Below are 18,695 nucleotides of genomic sequence, written 5' to 3' on the forward strand. Positions count from 1 at the left end.
ATGGATTTCGGTAGCTGAACAATAGCTGAACAGTGTCCTCTCCTCAGAAGTCTGAGTGCCAGCTTAGGCTGTAGCTTCTAGGTTACGTAGCTTCCCTTTTACCCCTTAAAAGGCTCTTGGTATGGTAGCTGCCTCCTGTAGCTTCTTTTAATAGCTCAGTGTCTCCCTTTTTTACCCTTTAGTCTTCTAACACCTATAAAATCAATTCCCTAAATTACATTTCCCTATGTTTGACAGACTAGTATGGTTTCCAGTTTTCTGACTGAACCCAAATGATACACATTAAATCAAATTAGTTAAAGGAAACAAAACACTAAATTTGTTAAAATATGTCCAATTGGCCATTTTGCAAGTGATTTTCTGTGAATTATCTTTTTTTTTTAATGGTTCAGTAAAGGATTCTAAACTCTTTTTTTTAATTTATTTTTGAGAAAGAGAGAGAGAAAGAGCAAGTGTGGGAGGGGCAGAAAGAGAGGGAAAGAGAGAGAGAACCCCAAATAGGCTCCACACTCAGCACAGAGCCTGACTTGGGGCTTGAACTCAGGAACCTGCGAGATCATGACCTGAGCCAAAATCGAGAGTCAGATGCTTAGCCAACTGAGCCACCTAGGCGCCCCCATGAATTATCTTAAAGCTTTTTTTCCTACCACCCATCACCTACGACTGGCTATCCCTGTAGAATTTATTCCTGTCAAATTTATTTTGCTGATTCCTACCGGTCATTCTTGGCGATCATTCTCTTTCAGTTCCTGTTTCAGCCATCAATGCTTTGGCTGTCTCTCCCAGACTTGTTTCATTTAAAAGTCTGATCTATAGGTTATCAATGCCTTTATCCAAGTTATTTAATTAAAGTTCAGAACAGGACAGAACAGATCTGCAACAGATACAATACTAGAAACCACCTAGGAGACCAGTATCCAATTATGATTCAAAATTAATTACTTATTTAATTAACCATAATCACTCAGTTTATTTCTTCCTATTGTCCACAAGAAATCAGATACTCATCAAACTGCCTTCCTGAAAATGAAGCATTCCTATTATCTACCAACCTGTCTAAAAACTATACAAACTTCTTTATGAATACCATGACTTTATAAATTAATCTTAGTGATCACTACTTCTTTTCCTACGTGCTCATGGAAACTCTTAAATCGCGCATTCTAGTATTTTTAAACAGCATGAGGACTCTACTTTCTCCCAATGACTGAAAATTTGGTAAAATAATGAAGAGTTATAATTTTTAAGTCTTCAATAGCTTCAACTGTAATTCAACTAAGAGACGTAACATTCTTGACTATTGCTTAAAAAATACCAACCCAATGCTTGCTTTGGCAGCACATAGACTAAAATTGGAATGTAAGAGATTAGCACGGTCCCTGTGCAAGGATGACATGAAAATCAGGCATATGTCTCATATTAAAAAACAAACAAACAAACAAACAAACAAAAAACCCAGTCCATAACACTCCTAAAAATCCACATAAACCTGGTAAGTAAAATAGGAAGGAAACTGAATATTATATATATTCAGACTGTTAAAAAAAATTTTTCCTTTTAACACACCACTTCTTCTATTTTTAAGTTTTCTTTGTTTTTTCAACGTTTATTTATTTTGAGAGAGAGAGCATGCGCGCGAGAGCGAGCGTGCAAGCAGAAGTGGGGCAGAGAGAAGAGAATCCCAAGCAGGCTCCGTGCTGCCAGCTCAGAGCCCAACGCAGGCCTCGATCTTGCGAACCATAGGATCATGACCTGAGCCGAAATCAAGAGTCAGAAGCTTAGGCGCCCCCTATACCACTTCTATAACTAGATACTAGAAGATAAAAATGTCAATGATATAGCAAGGAAGGAAAATTTTGGACCACACATTGCATTTAGTTGTCAGTGTCTTTTGAGACTTCTTTAATGTAGAATAGTTACTTAGCATTCCTTTGTCTTTCACGACACTGCCATTTTTGAAGAGGACAGGCCAGTTTTTTTGCAGACTGCTCCTCAATTTGGGTTTGTGTAGTGTTTTCTCATGATGAGATTCAGGTTATGTATTTTTAACAGGAATAACTCAGAAGTGATGTCTTCTCAGTGCATCACACTAGGAGGTACATGATGTCAGTTTTCCCCATTTCTGGTGATCTTTGATCACTGGGATGAGGTGTCTGTCAGGTTGCTACGCTGCAAAATGACTATGTTTTCCCTTTCTAATTGTGTCACTGTTCTACTCCTCATCAAACTTTGACCCATTTAGTATCCATTGGCAACTTTTGCCTGAATCAACTAATACTACAGTGGTTGCCAAGTGGTACCTTAATAATTGTAGCGTCTTTCTAAATAGCTAGCCTACCCAACAACTATTAGTTTTAAAGAATGAGGGAACTCATTTAATACATTGCCCTTTCCAGAGAGGCCTCAGACAGCAATACTTCTTTCCAACGTTGGCCTTCTTATTCGTCCTGACTCTACTGTGGTAAGGAAAGCTGCTCTAAGATAAACCCACTCTTGGCTCAAGGTTAGTACTGTGCCTTGCAATGTTTTAAGGCAAAATTCACAAAGCAGCGTTTTATTTTATTATTCATGCAAAAGCCAGACATGCTTGTGGCTGGTAACAATATAACTCTAATGAATGTGAATGGCTGTGCAGTAATTTCACGCCATGTTGAGTTTGTTCTCTCTTAACTTGAGGTAGCAGATGCTTTAGTTCAGCACAAACAGTACCACGGAACACAGATAAGTGTGGAAGCCTGTTACACAGGAATTCTTTTATTTTCTTTGTTACTGAAAGGCTTGCTGTGCTTAGTTTCTCTGCTGCTGCAATACCCTGGTTATTCCAACTGTACTTGTTAATGAAGCCCCAGCTGTAGAGATAATGAACTAACATTTAGGGCAACTTTCCTCAGTTCAGAAAAAAAGGAGGCATGCTTTGATCTACAATTCACTTACTGGTCAGTTATTTTCTCTACTGAATACTGGATGCCCTAAATAAAACAGTGCATCTGTCATTTCACCTGATGATCTTCATGAGCAGTCACGTTACACTAAAACAGGTATTTCTTTACTATGTTTTAAATCAACATGTGATTCTGCAAACAGTGTATTAAAGATACAGTTTTAAGGGTTGTGAAAAAATAATTTTTTCTTCTATCTGTCCAGAGTATATATATCAGTCCTTCTCCTACGTTTGGAATACAAGTTCAACTTTTTTAAACAGCCAGAAGAATCCACAAGCCATTCTTCAGAGAAATATAGTTAGCCAAAAGAGTACAAAACCAAAATAGGAAGCTTTTTGGATCTGGTGTGGTTGTTTTGTTCTAGAGCTCTCTTAATCCCAGGAAACTCTGACCACTGCCACAAATATGCTTAAATTATGGAAAAGTAGAAGGGCTGGAATGAAACAAGAGTGAAACTTATTGGCGACACATTTTGAGACACTAGAACCTTACATTACAACATCTTTAAATCACTATCGCTACACTAAGCAAGAATCTTCAAGAAATTATATGCTCCTCATTTATTTTATGTGACGAATTTTTTCCCCACATGGGTTAGCAGTTTTAAAGTTCATGTTTCTGATACAGGTTTTTTTTTTTTTTTTTTCTCTGATACAGGTTTTTAACTATTCAAAGCAAATAAATAATTTATAATGAAAATGTTTCACTAAGATTGAGAAAATCAGGCTCTTCTAATTCTATTCACATAAACTTGTAATCAGCAATCTTCTATTTTTGCTATGCACACTACAATTACTACGTCAACTGTACCAATAAAGAACATATCTCAATAACAGAACCCAACTAGACTCTAAATATTTCGATTATTGCCTTTGCATTCACTTTGAAATTCATTTCCTTAAAAGTTATTTTTACTCGTATTTAGATTAAGTCTGCTTGAGAAGACAATAGCAAACTATGAGGTAAAATTTCTGACAACAAATACCTCTAAATAATGTATCTTATTTGTACCTTAGTCCTTATATGTTCAACGACACTGTAAGTTAGGGAATAAGGAATTTATTTTTACATCTCTTTGGTCTTTCTAACCAAAATTTTAACAGGCTACAGTTTGTGTGTACTTTGACATAATTTACAGAATTGCACACTATTTAGAGGAATAAACTTTCTAGGCTTCCCTGTCTCCACCTAAAAACACATGAAGAAAGATTCTCATATTTAGGTAATTTGTTCCATTGGCTGGAGTTTTCTGATGCTTGGTTATTGGTTTTTCTTTTATGTTTATTCAAATTTGGTATTTGCTGAGTTAGCGCTCTAGAAGAAATCCTTTTCCTTTTTTTCAAGATCCTCCTAAAGTGATCCCAAATTTGTGAATCTGATATTACAAGGTAAAAAGGCCTTATATAATAGCTAAACCAAAGCAGTGAAATGGTTCGTTCTTTTTCCTCATATCCTAACATACCACTATTAATCGGAAGAAACAAAATACCTACATTTAACTGAAAGTGTTAAAATATGAACTGAAACGTCCCCTAACTCTGTGTTTAAACAAGTATATATAGCAATGGCCCCAGCTGGTGAGATATCCCTGGACCATTCTGACCGATAGTGAGATCCCCAGGGGTGCTGATAAGGGAGGAGAAATAAGGAACAGGCACATCATTCAATATTAGGCTGTCATGTTTATTTTCAAATACTTGTTACCAGTGAAAAAGATCTAACTTTTAGGACCCCAATTCCCCACCAATAACCATTGGTTAAGTTAAAATATAGGTGGAAAATCCTTTTATACTAATTATTATTGACTTGAGAACATTTTCTTGTTCTTCAGACCATGAATTAATTATAATTAGCTCCATCCTTACTGCAGATGCTGGCAAAGACACAGAGACCTCTCAGTTGCTGTCAAATATCTTTGTGAGGAGTATGACTTGCCTGCAAGAAAGTTGCCACACTGTCTTTTCAATAGGGATTTTCTCATGTTAGAGGGTGAACATGACACAGCCTAGCCTGCCAAGTCTAGGAAGTTTTCATGGCCCACTAGCCACAGTCCTCTCCTAGAAACAGACCCATGAATATTGTATGGGAAAGAGAACCACCTGCAATGAAAAAAAGGTTTCTGTTCAAAGCCACCACAAAGGGAAAAAATCCACAACTGCATCTTCTTCTTACATTTTAATAGTTTATGACAAAAAGAAGTTATAAAAGATAACCCAAACTCAACCTATGTCACACAAAAATGTGCTTGCTTTTAATCCCACTGATGACTTCTTAAAAGATATGTGTTCAGGGGTGCCTGGGTGGCTCAGTCGGTTAAGGGGCCGACTTCGGCTCAGGTCATGATCTCGCGGTCCGTGAGTTCGAGCCCCGCGTCGGGCTCTGTGCTGACAGCTCAGAGCCTGGAGCCTGTTTCAGATTCTGTGTCTCCCTCTCTCTGACTCTCCCCCGTTCATGCTCTGTCTCTCTCTGTCTCAAAAATAAATAAACATTAAAAAAAATTTTTTTTAAAAAGATATGTGTTCAGTAATAGGAATACTGAAGAATATAAAGAATTTTTTAATAAAGAATTTTTTTAAATTAAAGAATGGCAATTTTGTTGCTCATTAGGTTTATAAATGTAGAAGCCACCAAATGAAAGAAAAGAATGGTTTCATTCACACAGTCTGTTTTTAACAGTATGGTTTTGTTGATGTCAAAAAATTATAATGAATTTAGAAACACAAAGGTGACTAAGCTAATATTTTAATAATTTCTTAACATAAAATGTAAGTCCCAATATGTTGTTAGTTAAAAGCAAACTGAACATACCAACCAATATACCAATAAAATGTAATTTTTGAAATAAAAAGGAACATAAGGTTTGGAATTATGGTTATAAATAAAATGTTCCTATTTTTCTAGGAATGTATACTTAAGTATATATAGGTGAAATGACATGAGATTTAAGATTTGTTTTAAAATATTTCATTAAAAAGCATTGTTGAAATAAATGAAGCAAATGTTGATAATTATTGAATCTAGTGGTGGGTAAAATGGGGTTACAACATTCAAAAATAAAGAAAATATATGTTTGAAAAAATTTCTAAGTAAAAGCACTGAAATTTTAAAAAATGTTTAAATACTCTTTACAATATAAAAAATATCCATTATCTTTGATTAAAGCTAACAAAAGCTAAGTAAGCAAGACTTCTACATAAAAAGACTAAAAAAACATTGAAATTAAAGACATAAATAATGGAGAGACATACCATATTCATGGACTAGAAAACTCAATATTATAAAAATTTCAATTCTCCCCAACCTGATTTATAGATGCACTGAAATTCCAATCAAAGCCCCAAAAGGTCTTCTTTTGTGGAACTAGACAAATTAGTTCTAAAGTCTTTATGGAAATGTACATATGCCACAGACTGCTAAGACAGTCCTGAAGAATAAGGTGGGAAAAATTGCTCTACCACATATGAAAAGTTATCATAAAGCTACAACAGCATAGACAGTGTAATTTTGGTGCAATGGACCAATGAAACAGAAATATGACCCATAAACAGATCCTTCAGCTTCAAACCCATCTGTCTAAACACAAATATGTAATACCAGGGCTATGACTGCAAACCACATTTTGGTTTTGCCAACTAGCTCCATGTTAGGCTCTGCCAAAAGGGGGCTTTGTAGGAGACTACAAGGCTGGAGAAAGAAAAGGGGACTTAGCCCTTCCTATGGGCTTCCTGTCTGTCTCTTGTTTCTGTGTCAACCTAGCACTTCACTCCCAGCAGTGGCAGTGTCTTTCTATAACTTTGTGGCTGAACCCAGTTTATAGTTTCCTCACTTGCAGAACCAGCCTCACTGCCTCTTCTACCCCCAGATACCAGCACTAGTGAGTTAGTATCCTTTGCTTTAGATGTCTGAATTTCTGCTGCATGGGGTTCCAAGTCCTAATAATTCTGACCTCTTCCATGATATTCCTCTAGCCATAGCTAGAGGTGGCTGTTACTTCCATGATACCTTAGTGTTCTCTTATCTTTTTAATTACCTACAACTTTACAAACAACTTTATAGCTAATTAGCATCTCTCCCCACTTTAAACTGTTTAAATGACTGGTGTGGTTTCTTTCTCCTGACTGGACCCTGACAGATACAACATTCTTTTCAATGTATGGTACTAGAATAAGGAGATATCACTTGGAAAAACAGAATGAATCTTCATCTCTACTTCACTCCATACACAAAAATAAATTCCAGGCGGAATGCAGATACAAATGTGAAAAGCAGTATCATACAGCTTTTAGAAGATAACATATAGAAGACCTTCAAGATACTGGGGAAGGGAGAGATTTCTTCAATAGGACACAAAAAGCACAAATCATAATGCAGAAGGAAAATTCATTTTTTTGACTACTTTAAAATCAAGAACTTTTCATTATCTGTACATTAAGAGTAAAAATGCAAGTCATACAGAAGATGCTTGTAACACATATATAAGGAACAAAGCATTTATCCAGATACGTGCAGAACTCCTACAAATCAATTTTTAAAAAGGGCTTGAAAGGGCATTTTACAAAATAGAATAATCCAAATAGGCAATAAACATATGAAAAGGATATTAGCCTTATTAGTCATTTTGGAAATGAAAATTAAAACCACAGTGAGCAAGTACTATAAAACTACCAAAATGGCCAGTAATAAAAAGATGATACCAAATCTTTGGTGATATGTGGTGCAATGGCAATTCTTACAGACTGCTGGTAGGAATTTAAATTGGTACAATCGCTATGGGAAACAGATGGGCTTTATATACTAAAATGAAGACATGAATACACTGTGACCCAGCAATCTGACTCCAAGGTATATATACCCCAAAGGAATGTGCACACCTATCACTAAACATACAAGTGTGTTCATGGCAACATTTTTAGTACCCTTAAAACTGGAAACAATCCATATATCCATGAACAGTAGGATAGAGTAACAAACTGTTGTGTATTCATAAGAAAACTCTACAGTAACTAAAATGAATTACTGCTACATACAACAACACAGACAAACTTTATACACATAATTTTGAACAAAAAAAAAACCAGTCGCAAATAATAATGTAAGATTTCATTTCCATAATATTAAAAATAAAAGCAAATTTGAACTCGAATGTTTAGGGATGTATACTTAGGAGACAGAAACTATTAAAAAAGGAAGCCGTTACCATAAAAACCAGGACAGTGGTTATCTTGGGGGAGGAGACAATGATGGGGAGGGTGCAGAGGAGACTTCTGGGTGTTAGCAATGTCCTATATTTCTCACATGACTCATGGCTATAGAGGTGTATACTTTGTGATAAATAAAAAAGTTGTATATTTTGTACACACTTCTGTATTTGTGTTATTATGTAACTGAAAAGGTAAAGATAAGCTTCTCAGTTAAAAATTTAACATGAAAAGGTACTTTAGGTTGAAATTTGTACAATGAGTAATTTTTAAAGGGGACAATTCTGGGGCGCCTGGGTGGCTCAGTTGGTTAAGTGTCCGAATCTTGACTTTGGCTCTGGTCATGATCTCATGGTTCGTGAGCTCGAGCCTCATGTTGGGCTCTGCACCGACAGTGGGGAGGCTGCTTGGGATTCTCTTTCTCTCTCTCTGCCCTTTCCCTGCTTGTGATGTCTCTCTCAAAATTAAAAAAAAAAAAAAAAAAAAAAAAAAAAAAGAGGACAATTATCTTCATAAGGATACACATCTATACAAGCCCAATGAATTTTGTCATATATTTTCTTATACCACTGATTTATTCTGTAGAGAGGAGTATATGTAACATCTTTCATATGTTTTGGTAGAATTCCAAAGGAACTTACTTTAAAAAATAAACGTTTTCTTCATCATTACACAAGAATATGCTATTAAGAAACATTCCACAGGAGAGTGCTATCAGCAGTATTATAGCAGAACTAAGTCCCACCCCTAATCTAGTCACAATCTCCTAACTTCTTCCATTGTTAAGCAAAATGCTGAAGCAGCTACAATACATAGATGTGCTTCAGGTTTTTAATTAGTGAGCCCTTTAAAAATAACCAAAACCAAAAATATTGCAAATACAAAGCAGGAGGCAAGATTTCCAGCTGTGGCAAACTGAAGAGGTCAGCAAATCCTTTCCCCTCAAAACAACTATAAAACTGGACAAAAATGTCAAAAACAACCATTTCAGGACTCCAGAAAATAACCAAAGTCAAACAACCAATTCAAAAGTGTTTATTTATGAAAAACTGTGGAACTTTGGGTAAGAACAATGAAAGTCAAATGGTGTTATTGCTTGGGCTGCTCCTTACTCACCCCCACCCCCCCCACCCAAGCACAGTCCAGGCTGTTGGCCATGAAAACCAGCAGCTTCACTGCGTGAAGTTGCTGATGTGATCTGAAGTGGAGTATTAAACTCAACTGGAAAAGAAAAGAGAAAGCCTACAGCTCTGCAAGTCTAGGTTGTTATCCCAGCTGGGAAATGAGATAGACTAACATAAATCCAGAAATTTAACAAGGGGATTCTGGAAATGATAGCCACAGTGGGCTAGGTAAACTCTCCACACGTCCCTGGAGAACTGAAGGCTGCTTATGTACTCAGAGGTGACCTGAGAAGGCCTCTGCTCTGCACATACCCATGGCCGACTGAGAGGCTTTCCACAGGTAAAGGGAAGAACGGAGAGACTCAACAGAAAATAAAAGCTGGAGCATATTTGGAAACTGGATGAGCTCCCTAACATACTTGCAATGGAAAGAAGCCTTACTGGCTCGAGATGTTTGAGCACAACCTTTAACTCATCACCGGCTGACCACTGAGCTACAAAGACACAAAGGGCACCCCAAGAGGGCCAGGCTAAAAATTAAAAAAAACCTAAGCAGATTTAAGTGGCTGTACCCCACGGGGGAGGAAGATTGTGCACCTTAAGTCCAGCCAAATTACTTAAATATAAGCAAACATACACAATAATAGCAATATGTCAATAATGACAACCCTCAGGTGGAAGGGGGACTGGGGAAGAATCAGATCCAGAGTTGTTATAATATATTATCAAATATGTCCAGTTTTTAACAAAAAAAAATTACAAGATATGTAAACAAACAGTAAAATGTGACCCATACTCAGGGGAAAAAGCAGTCAATAGAAATACTTTCTGAGTGAGCCCAGATATCGCTTTCAGTAACACTTCAAAAGCAACTACTATAAATATATTCAAAGGATTAAAGGAAATCATGTTTAGAGAATTTAAAAAAATATTGTGACAATGACTCAACAAATAGGACAGCTCAATATAAAAACAAATTAAAAAAACATAAGATCCAAATCAAATTCAAGAGTTGAAAAGTACAATATTAGAAATGAAAAATTCAGTAGATTGACCCAATAGTGGATATGAAATAGCATAAGAAAGAATCAGTAAACTTAAAAGATAGGTCAATAGAAATGAACAAGAACAGAGAAGAAAAAGTTTGAAAAAAAAATGAAGACAGCCTCAGAGACCTACGCAGTAACACAAGAGTACACCAACATATACCTAATGGGAGTTCCAGAAGAACAGAGAGAAAAGGGCAGAAAAAAATATTTGAAGAAATAATGGTTTAAAAGTTTCCAAATCTGATAAAAATCTATAGATCCAAAAAGCTCAAACATCCCATACAGGATAAACACAAGAGTTCTGCACCTAGAGATGTCAGAATCAAAGATATTTCAAGTCCAAGAAACTCTTGAAAATAATGAGGAGAAACAATACAATTGCTGACTGACTTTTCATCAGATATCATTAAGGTCAGAAGGCAGTGGAATGCCATGTTTGCAGTGGTGGTGGTGGGCAGGTAAAAATTCTATATCCAATGAAAAAAGACCCTGTCCTTCAAAAATAAAGGCAAAATGAAAACATTCCAAAATAAGTAATGATGGAACAGAATGTGTTGCCAGCAGATGTGCCTTACAGGTAATAATCTCAGATGGTAACTCAAATCCACAAGAAGAAATGAAAAGCTAGAAATGGCAAATATGTAGGTAAATAGAAGAATATTTTAATTTTATTTTTGTATTAAGTTTTTATGTTAATTCCAGCATAGTTAACATACAGTGTTACATTAGTTTCAGGTGCACAATATAGTGATTCAAACTCTACACATTACTCAGTGCTCACTATAAAAAGAATCCTTATCACCTATTTCACCCATCCCCACCCCACCCCCACCTCCCCTCTGGTAACCAACAGTTTGTTCTCTACAGTCAAGAGTCTGTTTCTTAGTTTGTTTCTCTCTCCTTCCCCCTGACCCCCGACTTTGCTTGTTTGTTTTCTTAAATTCCACATATGAGTGAAATCATACGGTATTTGTTTCTCCAACTGACTTATTTCCTTAGCATTATACTTCCTAGATCCACCCCTCTTGTTGCAAATGGCAAATTTTAATTATTCTCTCTCTCTCTCACACACACATACTTGGGCTGCTTTCATAATTTGGCTATTGTAAATAATGCTGCTGTAAACACAGAATGCATGTATCGTTTTGAATTTGTGTTTTTGTATTTTGGGGGCAAATGCTCAGCAGTGTGATTACTGGATCACAGGGCAGTTCCATTTTAAAATTTTGAGGAACCTCTGTACTGTTTTCCACAGTGGCTGCACAAGTTTGCATTCCCACCAACAGTGCAAGAGAGTTCCTTTTTCTACACATCCTCTCCAATACCTGTTGTTCTTGTGGTTTTGGTTTTGGCCATTCTAACAGGTATGAGCTGATTATCTCATTGTAGCTTTGATTTGCATTTCCCTGATGATGAGTGATGTTGAGCATCTCTTCATGTCTCTGTTGGCCATCTGCATGTCTTCATTGGAGAAATGCCTGTTCATGTCTTCTTCCCATTTTTAACTGGATTATTTGTTTTTTGGGTGTTGAGCTGTGTAAGTTCGTTTTATATTTTGGATACTAATCCTTTACCAGAGATGTCATTTGCCAATATCTTCTCCCATTCAGTAGGTTGTCTTTTAGTTTTGTTGACTGTTTTCTTTGCTGTGCAGACGCTTTTTATTTTGATACAGTCCCAATAGTTTATCTTTGCTTTTGTTTTCCTTCCCTCAGGAGACATATCTAGAAAAAAAGTTGATACATCCAATGTCAGAGAAATTACTGCCTATGCTCTATTATAGGTCTCATATTTAGGTCTTTAATCCATTTAGAATTTATTTTTGGGTATGGCATAACTCAGGGGTCCAATTTCATTCTTTTGCATGTAGTTGTCCAGTTCTCTCAACACCATTTGTTGAAAAGACTGTCTTTTCCTCATTGCATATTCTTTCCTCCTTTGTCAAAGATTACTTGATCATAAACATGGAGTTATTTCTGGGCTTTCTATTCTATTCCACTGATCTGTGTGCCTGTTTTGATGCCAGTACCATACTGTTTGGATTACTACAGCTTTGTAGTATAACTTGAAAGTTGGAATTGCGATACCTCCAACTTTGTTTTTCTTTTTCAAGATTGTTTTGGCTATTCGGGGTTTTCTGTGTTTCCATACACATTTTAGGATTGTTTGCTCTAGTTCTGTGAAAAATGTTGCTGGTATTTTGATAGGGATTGCATTGTATCTGTAGACTCTTTTGGGTAGTATAGACATTTTAACAATATTTGTTCTTCCAATTCATGAGTATGGACTATCTTTCCACTTGTTTGTGCTGTCTCCAATACTTTTCATCAAAATTTTATAGTTTTCAGAATACAGGTCTTTCACCTCCTTGGTTAAGTTTATTCTGAGATATTTAATTATCTTTGATAAAACTGTAAATGGGACTGCTTTCTTAATTTCCCTTTCTGTTGCTTCATTATTGGTATATAAAAATGCCACAGATTTCTATACATTGATTTTGTATACTGCTACCTTACAGAACTCATTTATCAGTTTATCATTTATCAGTTTGTGGTAGGGTCTTTAGAGTTTTCTATATGTAATATCATGTTGTCTGCAAATAGTGAAAGTTTTACTTTTTCCTTACCAATTTGGATGCCTTTTGTTTCCTCCTCTTGTCTGACTGTTGTAGCTATGACTTTCAGTAGTATTTTAAATAACAGTGGTGAGAGTGGATATCCCTTATTCCTGACCTTAGGGGAAATGCCCTTAGATTTTCACCATTATGCTGTTGGTGGTTTTTTCTTTATATATGGCTTTTATTATGCTGAGGTATGTTCCCTCTAATCTTACTTTGTTGAGAGGGTTATTTTTTTTTTATCATGAATGGATACTGTACTTTGTCAAATGCTTTTGCTCCATCTATTGAAATGAAAATGTTTTTTATCTCTCCTTGTATCGATGTGATGTATAACACTGATTGCAAATATTGAACCACCCTTGCATCCCAGGAATAAATCCCACTTGATTGTGGTGAATGATTTTTTTAATGTATTGTTGGATTTGGTTTGTTAATATTTTGTTAAGGATTTTTGCATCTATGTTCATCACAGATAATTGGCCTGTAATTCTCTTTTTTGTAGTGTCTTTATCTGGTTTTGGTATCAGGGTAATGCTGGCTTCATAGAATGAACTAGGAAGTTTTCCTCTCTCTTTCATTTTTTGGAATAATTTGAGAAGAACAGGTTCAAATATTTGGTAGAATTCACCTCTGAAGCTGTTTGGCCTTGGACTTCTGCTTGCTGGGAGTTTTTAAATTACTGATTCAATTTCATTGCTGGTAATCAGTCTGTTCAAAATTTCTATTTCTTCCTAATTCAGTTTTGGGAGGTTTTATGTTTATAGGAATTTATTCATTTCTTCTGGGATGTCCAATTTGTTGGCATATAACTTTGCAAAATATTCTCTTACAACCTTTTGTATTTCTGTGGTATCAGTTGTTAACTTTCCTCCTTCACTTCTGATTTTATTTGAGTCCTTCCTCTCTCCCTCTCTTTTTTCTTGGATGAGTCTGACTAAAGGTTTATAGATTTTGTTGATCTTTTCAAAAAACCAGCTCCTGGTTTCATTGACTTGGTGTGTGTGTGTGTGTGTGTGTGTGTGTGTGTGTGTGTGTGTGTGTGTATATATATTCCTTAATCCAGGTTTTGGATTTTGCCTATTGTTCTTTTTCTAGTTCCTGTAGATACAATGTTATGTTGCTTATTTGGGATTTTTCTTGCTTATTGAGGTAGACCTGTATGGCTATAAACTTACCTCTTAGAATAGCTTTTGCTGTATCTCGAAGATATTTGGACTACCGTGTTTTCCTTTTCATTTGTATTTTTTTTTTTATTTCATCTTTGATTTCTTGGTTGACTTATTCATTGTTTTAGCAGCATGTTATTTAACCTCCGTGTATTTGTGTGCTTTCCAGGTTTTTTCTTGCCATTGATTTCTAGTTTCATAGTGTGGTCAGAAAAGATGCATGGTAGGACTTCAGTCTTTTATTTAAAAAAAAAAATTTTTTTTAATGTTTATTTATTTTTGAGACAGAGAGAGACAGAACATGAATGGGGGAGGATCAGAGAGGGAGATACAGAATCTGAAGCAGGCTCCAGGTTCCAAGCTGTCAACACAGAGCCCGACGCTGGGTTCGAACTCACGGACCATGAGATCATGACCTGAGCCGAAGTCAGATGCTCAACCGACTGAGCCACCCAGGTGTCCCAGGACTTCAGTCTTTTTGAATTTGTTGAGATTTGTTTGTGGCTTAATATATGATCCATTCTGGAGAATGATCCATGTGTATTTGAATGTGTATTCTGGGATGAATGTTGTGAAAATACCTGTTAGATCCATCTGGTCCAATGTATCATTCAAAGCTACTGTTTCCTTGTTGATTTTCTGCTTGAATGATCTATCCATTGGTGTAAGCGGGTGTTAAAGTCCCCTACTATTATTGTATTACTATTAATTATTTCTTTTATGTTTGTTATTAACTGCTTTACATATCTGGGTGCTTCCATGTTGACTGCAGATATATTTATAACTGTTAGATATTTTTGTTGGACTATACCATTTATGATTATATAGTGTCCTTCTTTGTCCCTTGTTACAGCCTCTGTTTTAAAGTTTATTTTGTCTGATATTATGTATTGTTACTCCAGCTTTCTTTTCACTTCTATTTGCATGACAGAGGATTCTCCATCCATTCATCTTCAGTCTACATGTGTTTTTAGGTCTGAAACAAGTATTTTGTAGGCAAGAATATATTGTTGGGTTTATAACATATATAGAGTATATATTTATACATATTTCATTATATTATTTTGTAGAAGTTTATGTATATATTATGTCTCATTACATATATATATATGTATATATGTATATGTATATATGACACAAAAGGGGAAGGAAATTGAGCTATATTAGAATGAAATTACTGAATTTTATCAGAATTAAGATAGTACTGGGGCACCTGGATGGCTCCGTTGGTTAAGTGACTCTTGGTTTGGGCTCAGGTCATGATTCACTGTTTGTAGGTTCAAGCCCCACGTGGAGCTCTGTGCTAGCAGTGCAGTGAATGCTTGGGATTTTCTCTCTCTCCCCCTCTTCCTTTGCCCATCCCCTGCTCATGTGCATGTTCTCTCTCAAAATAAATAAAATTTACTTAAGAAAAATCAAGATAGTATTAATCTGAAATAGATTGTTCAGAAGTAAAGATGCATACTACAATCCTTAGATCAATAAAAAAAGTAATAAAAAGCCAAAAGAGGATTAAAAAAATAAACAGATGAATTAATCAACTAAAAAAGTTTAACATAAAAGAAATACAATTGTGAAGCACAAATTTAACAAAAAGAAATAAAGAATGTAAAAATTAAAAAAATGTGAGATATATAGAAAGCAAACAGAAAAATAGAAAATGTAAATTCAGTTATATTAATAATTACACTAAATGTGAATGGATCTAAACACTTCAGATCAAAAGGCAGAGATTGTCTGACTTTAATTTTTAAAAAATTCAACTATGGGGTGCCTGGATGGCTCAGTCAGTTAAATGTCTGACTTTGTCTCAGATATCTCACGTCTCAAACCATCTCACGGTTTGTGAGTTTGAGCCCCACATCAGGCTCTGTGCTGACAGCTCAGAGCCTGGAGCTTGCTTTGGATTCTGTGTCTCCCTCTCTCTCTGCCCCTCCCTTGCTTGTGCTCTGTCTGTCTCTCTCTCAAAAAATAAATAAACATTTAAAAAAATTTTAAAAATTCAACTACATCCTATCTACAAAAAACACATCTTATATGCCATATAAATAGTGATTATAAGAGAGTTAGAGAGGTATATTAATATAAAGACAGGATTTATTTACATATATATAAATCCTGTCTTTATATTATACACACACACACACACACACACACACACACACACACACACACAGTGTGCTCTTGGTATTGGGGGTAGATTCCCATGATGCATCACTTACATACAACACCCAGTGCTCATCCCAACAAGTGCCCTCCTCAATGCCAATCAACCATTTTTCCCTCTCCCCCACCCCCCATCCACCCTCAGTTTGTTCTCTATATTTAAGAGTCTCTTATGGATAGCTTCCCTCTCTGTTTGAAATTATTTTTTCCTCTTCCCTTTCCTCATGGTCTTCTGTTAAGTTTCTCATGTTCCACACATGAGTGAAAACATGATATCTTTCTCTGACTGACTTATTTCACTTAACAGAATATCCTCCAGATTTATCCACATTGTTGCAAGGACAGGATAGATTTTAAGATAAAAAATGTTACTGTAGACAATAAGGGATATTTAATAATGGTAACAAAGTTAATATACTGGAAGACACAACAATTATTAGCATATACATATTTAAAAATAGGGCCCCAAAATTCACAAAGCAAAAATTGACAGAAAAGAAAAAAAAGACAATTCTATATTGGACAATTGTCTCCAGTCAATTGTATTTGTGGGTTTTAATACTCCACTCTCAAAAACAGAACAACTAAACACAAATTAAGCAAGGATAGAAAAGATTTAAATAACAACATTAACTAACTTGACCTGAGTGACATTTACAGAACACTGTACCTAATGAGGACAGAATACCTATTTTTCTCCAAGCACCTTTAGAACCTTTTCTAGAAAAGTCTAAATGCTACGTCATAAAACATGTTTTGATAAATGGAAAGGACTGAAATCAGTCAAAGTATGTTTTCTCAGCCCACAACAGAATTAAATTACAAATAACAGAAATACGTTTTGGAAATCCTCACATATTAGGACATTAAACAAAACATTTCTAAATAATCCATGGGTCAAAAAAGAAATCAAAAGGGAAATTAGAAAATATTTCAAATTGAATGAAAACTAAAACATAATATCTAAGAATTTACCGGATGCAGTTAAAGCAGTGCTTAGAGGGAAAAATTACACCTTTAAGCAGCTATATAGGAAATAAAGGACTCCAGTCAGTAATTAATACATATATATATCAAATTAAACCCAAAGCAAGCAAAAGGAAATAATAAAATCAGAATGGAAATAGTAAAATAACAAATCAATAAAAATCAATGAAATAAAAAGTTAATTCTTTGAAAAGATAAAAAAACCCTGATAAACCTTTAGCTTTACTATTTTAAGGACAAAGATACAAACTGACAAAATCAGGAATATAAAAGGGGACATCACTGCTGACCCTACACAAATTAAAAGGATCATAAGGGAATGTGAAGAACAACTTTGTGCCAACAAATCAGGAAATTTACATATCATAGAAAAAGTACAAGAAATATATATTACTGAAAAAGTCTCAAGAAGAATAGAAAATCTAAATAAACCTAGAACAAAAAGTGAATTAGTAATTCAAAAAATTCTCTCAATAAATACCCTAGGTCCAGATGGCATCATTTGTCAATTACATCAAACATTTAAAGAAGAAATAGTACCAGTATTTCACAAATTTTTCCAGAAATTAAAAGGAGACAACTTCCCAATTCATTCTGAGTCCAAAGTCAGACAATGACATCACAAAAGATGAAAACTAAAACTCAGTATCTTTCATGAATATAGATGAAAAATCCATAAGCAAATGAGGAGGAAATCAAATCCAACAACATGAAAACAACATCAAATCCAACCTATGATAAAAACATTCAACAGGGGCACCTGGGTGACTCAGTGTCTGACTCTTGATTTTAGCTCTTGATTTTGGCTCAGGTCATCATCTCAAGGACAGGCCGACAGTGTAGAGCCTGCTTGGGCTTCACCTCCTTCTCTCTCTGCCCCTCCCTCATTCACGCTCTCCCTCTTTCAAAATAAATAAATAAACAAACTTAAAAACAACAGCAACAGGGGCACCTGGGTGGCTCAGTCAGTTAAGGGTCTGACTTCAGCTCAGGTCATGATCTCACAGTTCCTGAGTTCGAGCCCCGCATCAGGCTCTGTGCAGACAGCTCAAAGCCTGGAGCCTGCTTCAGACTCTGTGTCTCCCTTTCTCTCTCTGCCCCTCCCCCACTCACAGTCTGTCTGTCTCTGTTCCTCTCAAAAATAAACACTAAAAAAATTTAAACAACAATAACAACAAAACACATTCAACAAACCAGAAATAGAAGGAAACTTCTTCAACCAGACAAAGGGCATCTATGAAAACCACAGAGCTAATAAACATCTTACTTCATAATAAAAGACTGACTGTTTTCCCCTAAGATCAGAAACAAGGTAAAGAGGTCTACTGTGGTCATGTCTATTTAAATTTTACTGGAGGTCCTGTCAGTGGAAAAATGCCAAAAAAAGAAAGAAAAAAGGTATCTAAAGTGAAGAAAAAATAAAACTGATTTAATTTGTAGATA

At 35.5% G+C, this 18,695-nt stretch overlaps 1 protein-coding gene and 1 pseudogene across 1 annotated transcript in view; one reads left to right on the plus strand and one right to left on the minus strand.

Moving 5' to 3' along the window:
• Window positions 1-18,695, minus strand: part of NLK (nemo like kinase) — a 164,013-nt gene that overhangs the window by 69,826 nt on the left and 75,492 nt on the right. The window lies entirely within an intron of this gene.
• LOC132688652 (U6 spliceosomal RNA) lies at window positions 1,327-1,424 on the plus strand (annotated as a pseudogene).

The sequence above is a fragment of the Panthera onca genome, chromosome E1, assembly GCF_046562875.1.
Source record: "Panthera onca isolate mPanOnc1 chromosome E1, mPanOnc1 haplotype 2, whole genome shotgun sequence".
NCBI lineage: Eukaryota > Metazoa > Chordata > Mammalia > Carnivora > Felidae > Panthera > Panthera onca.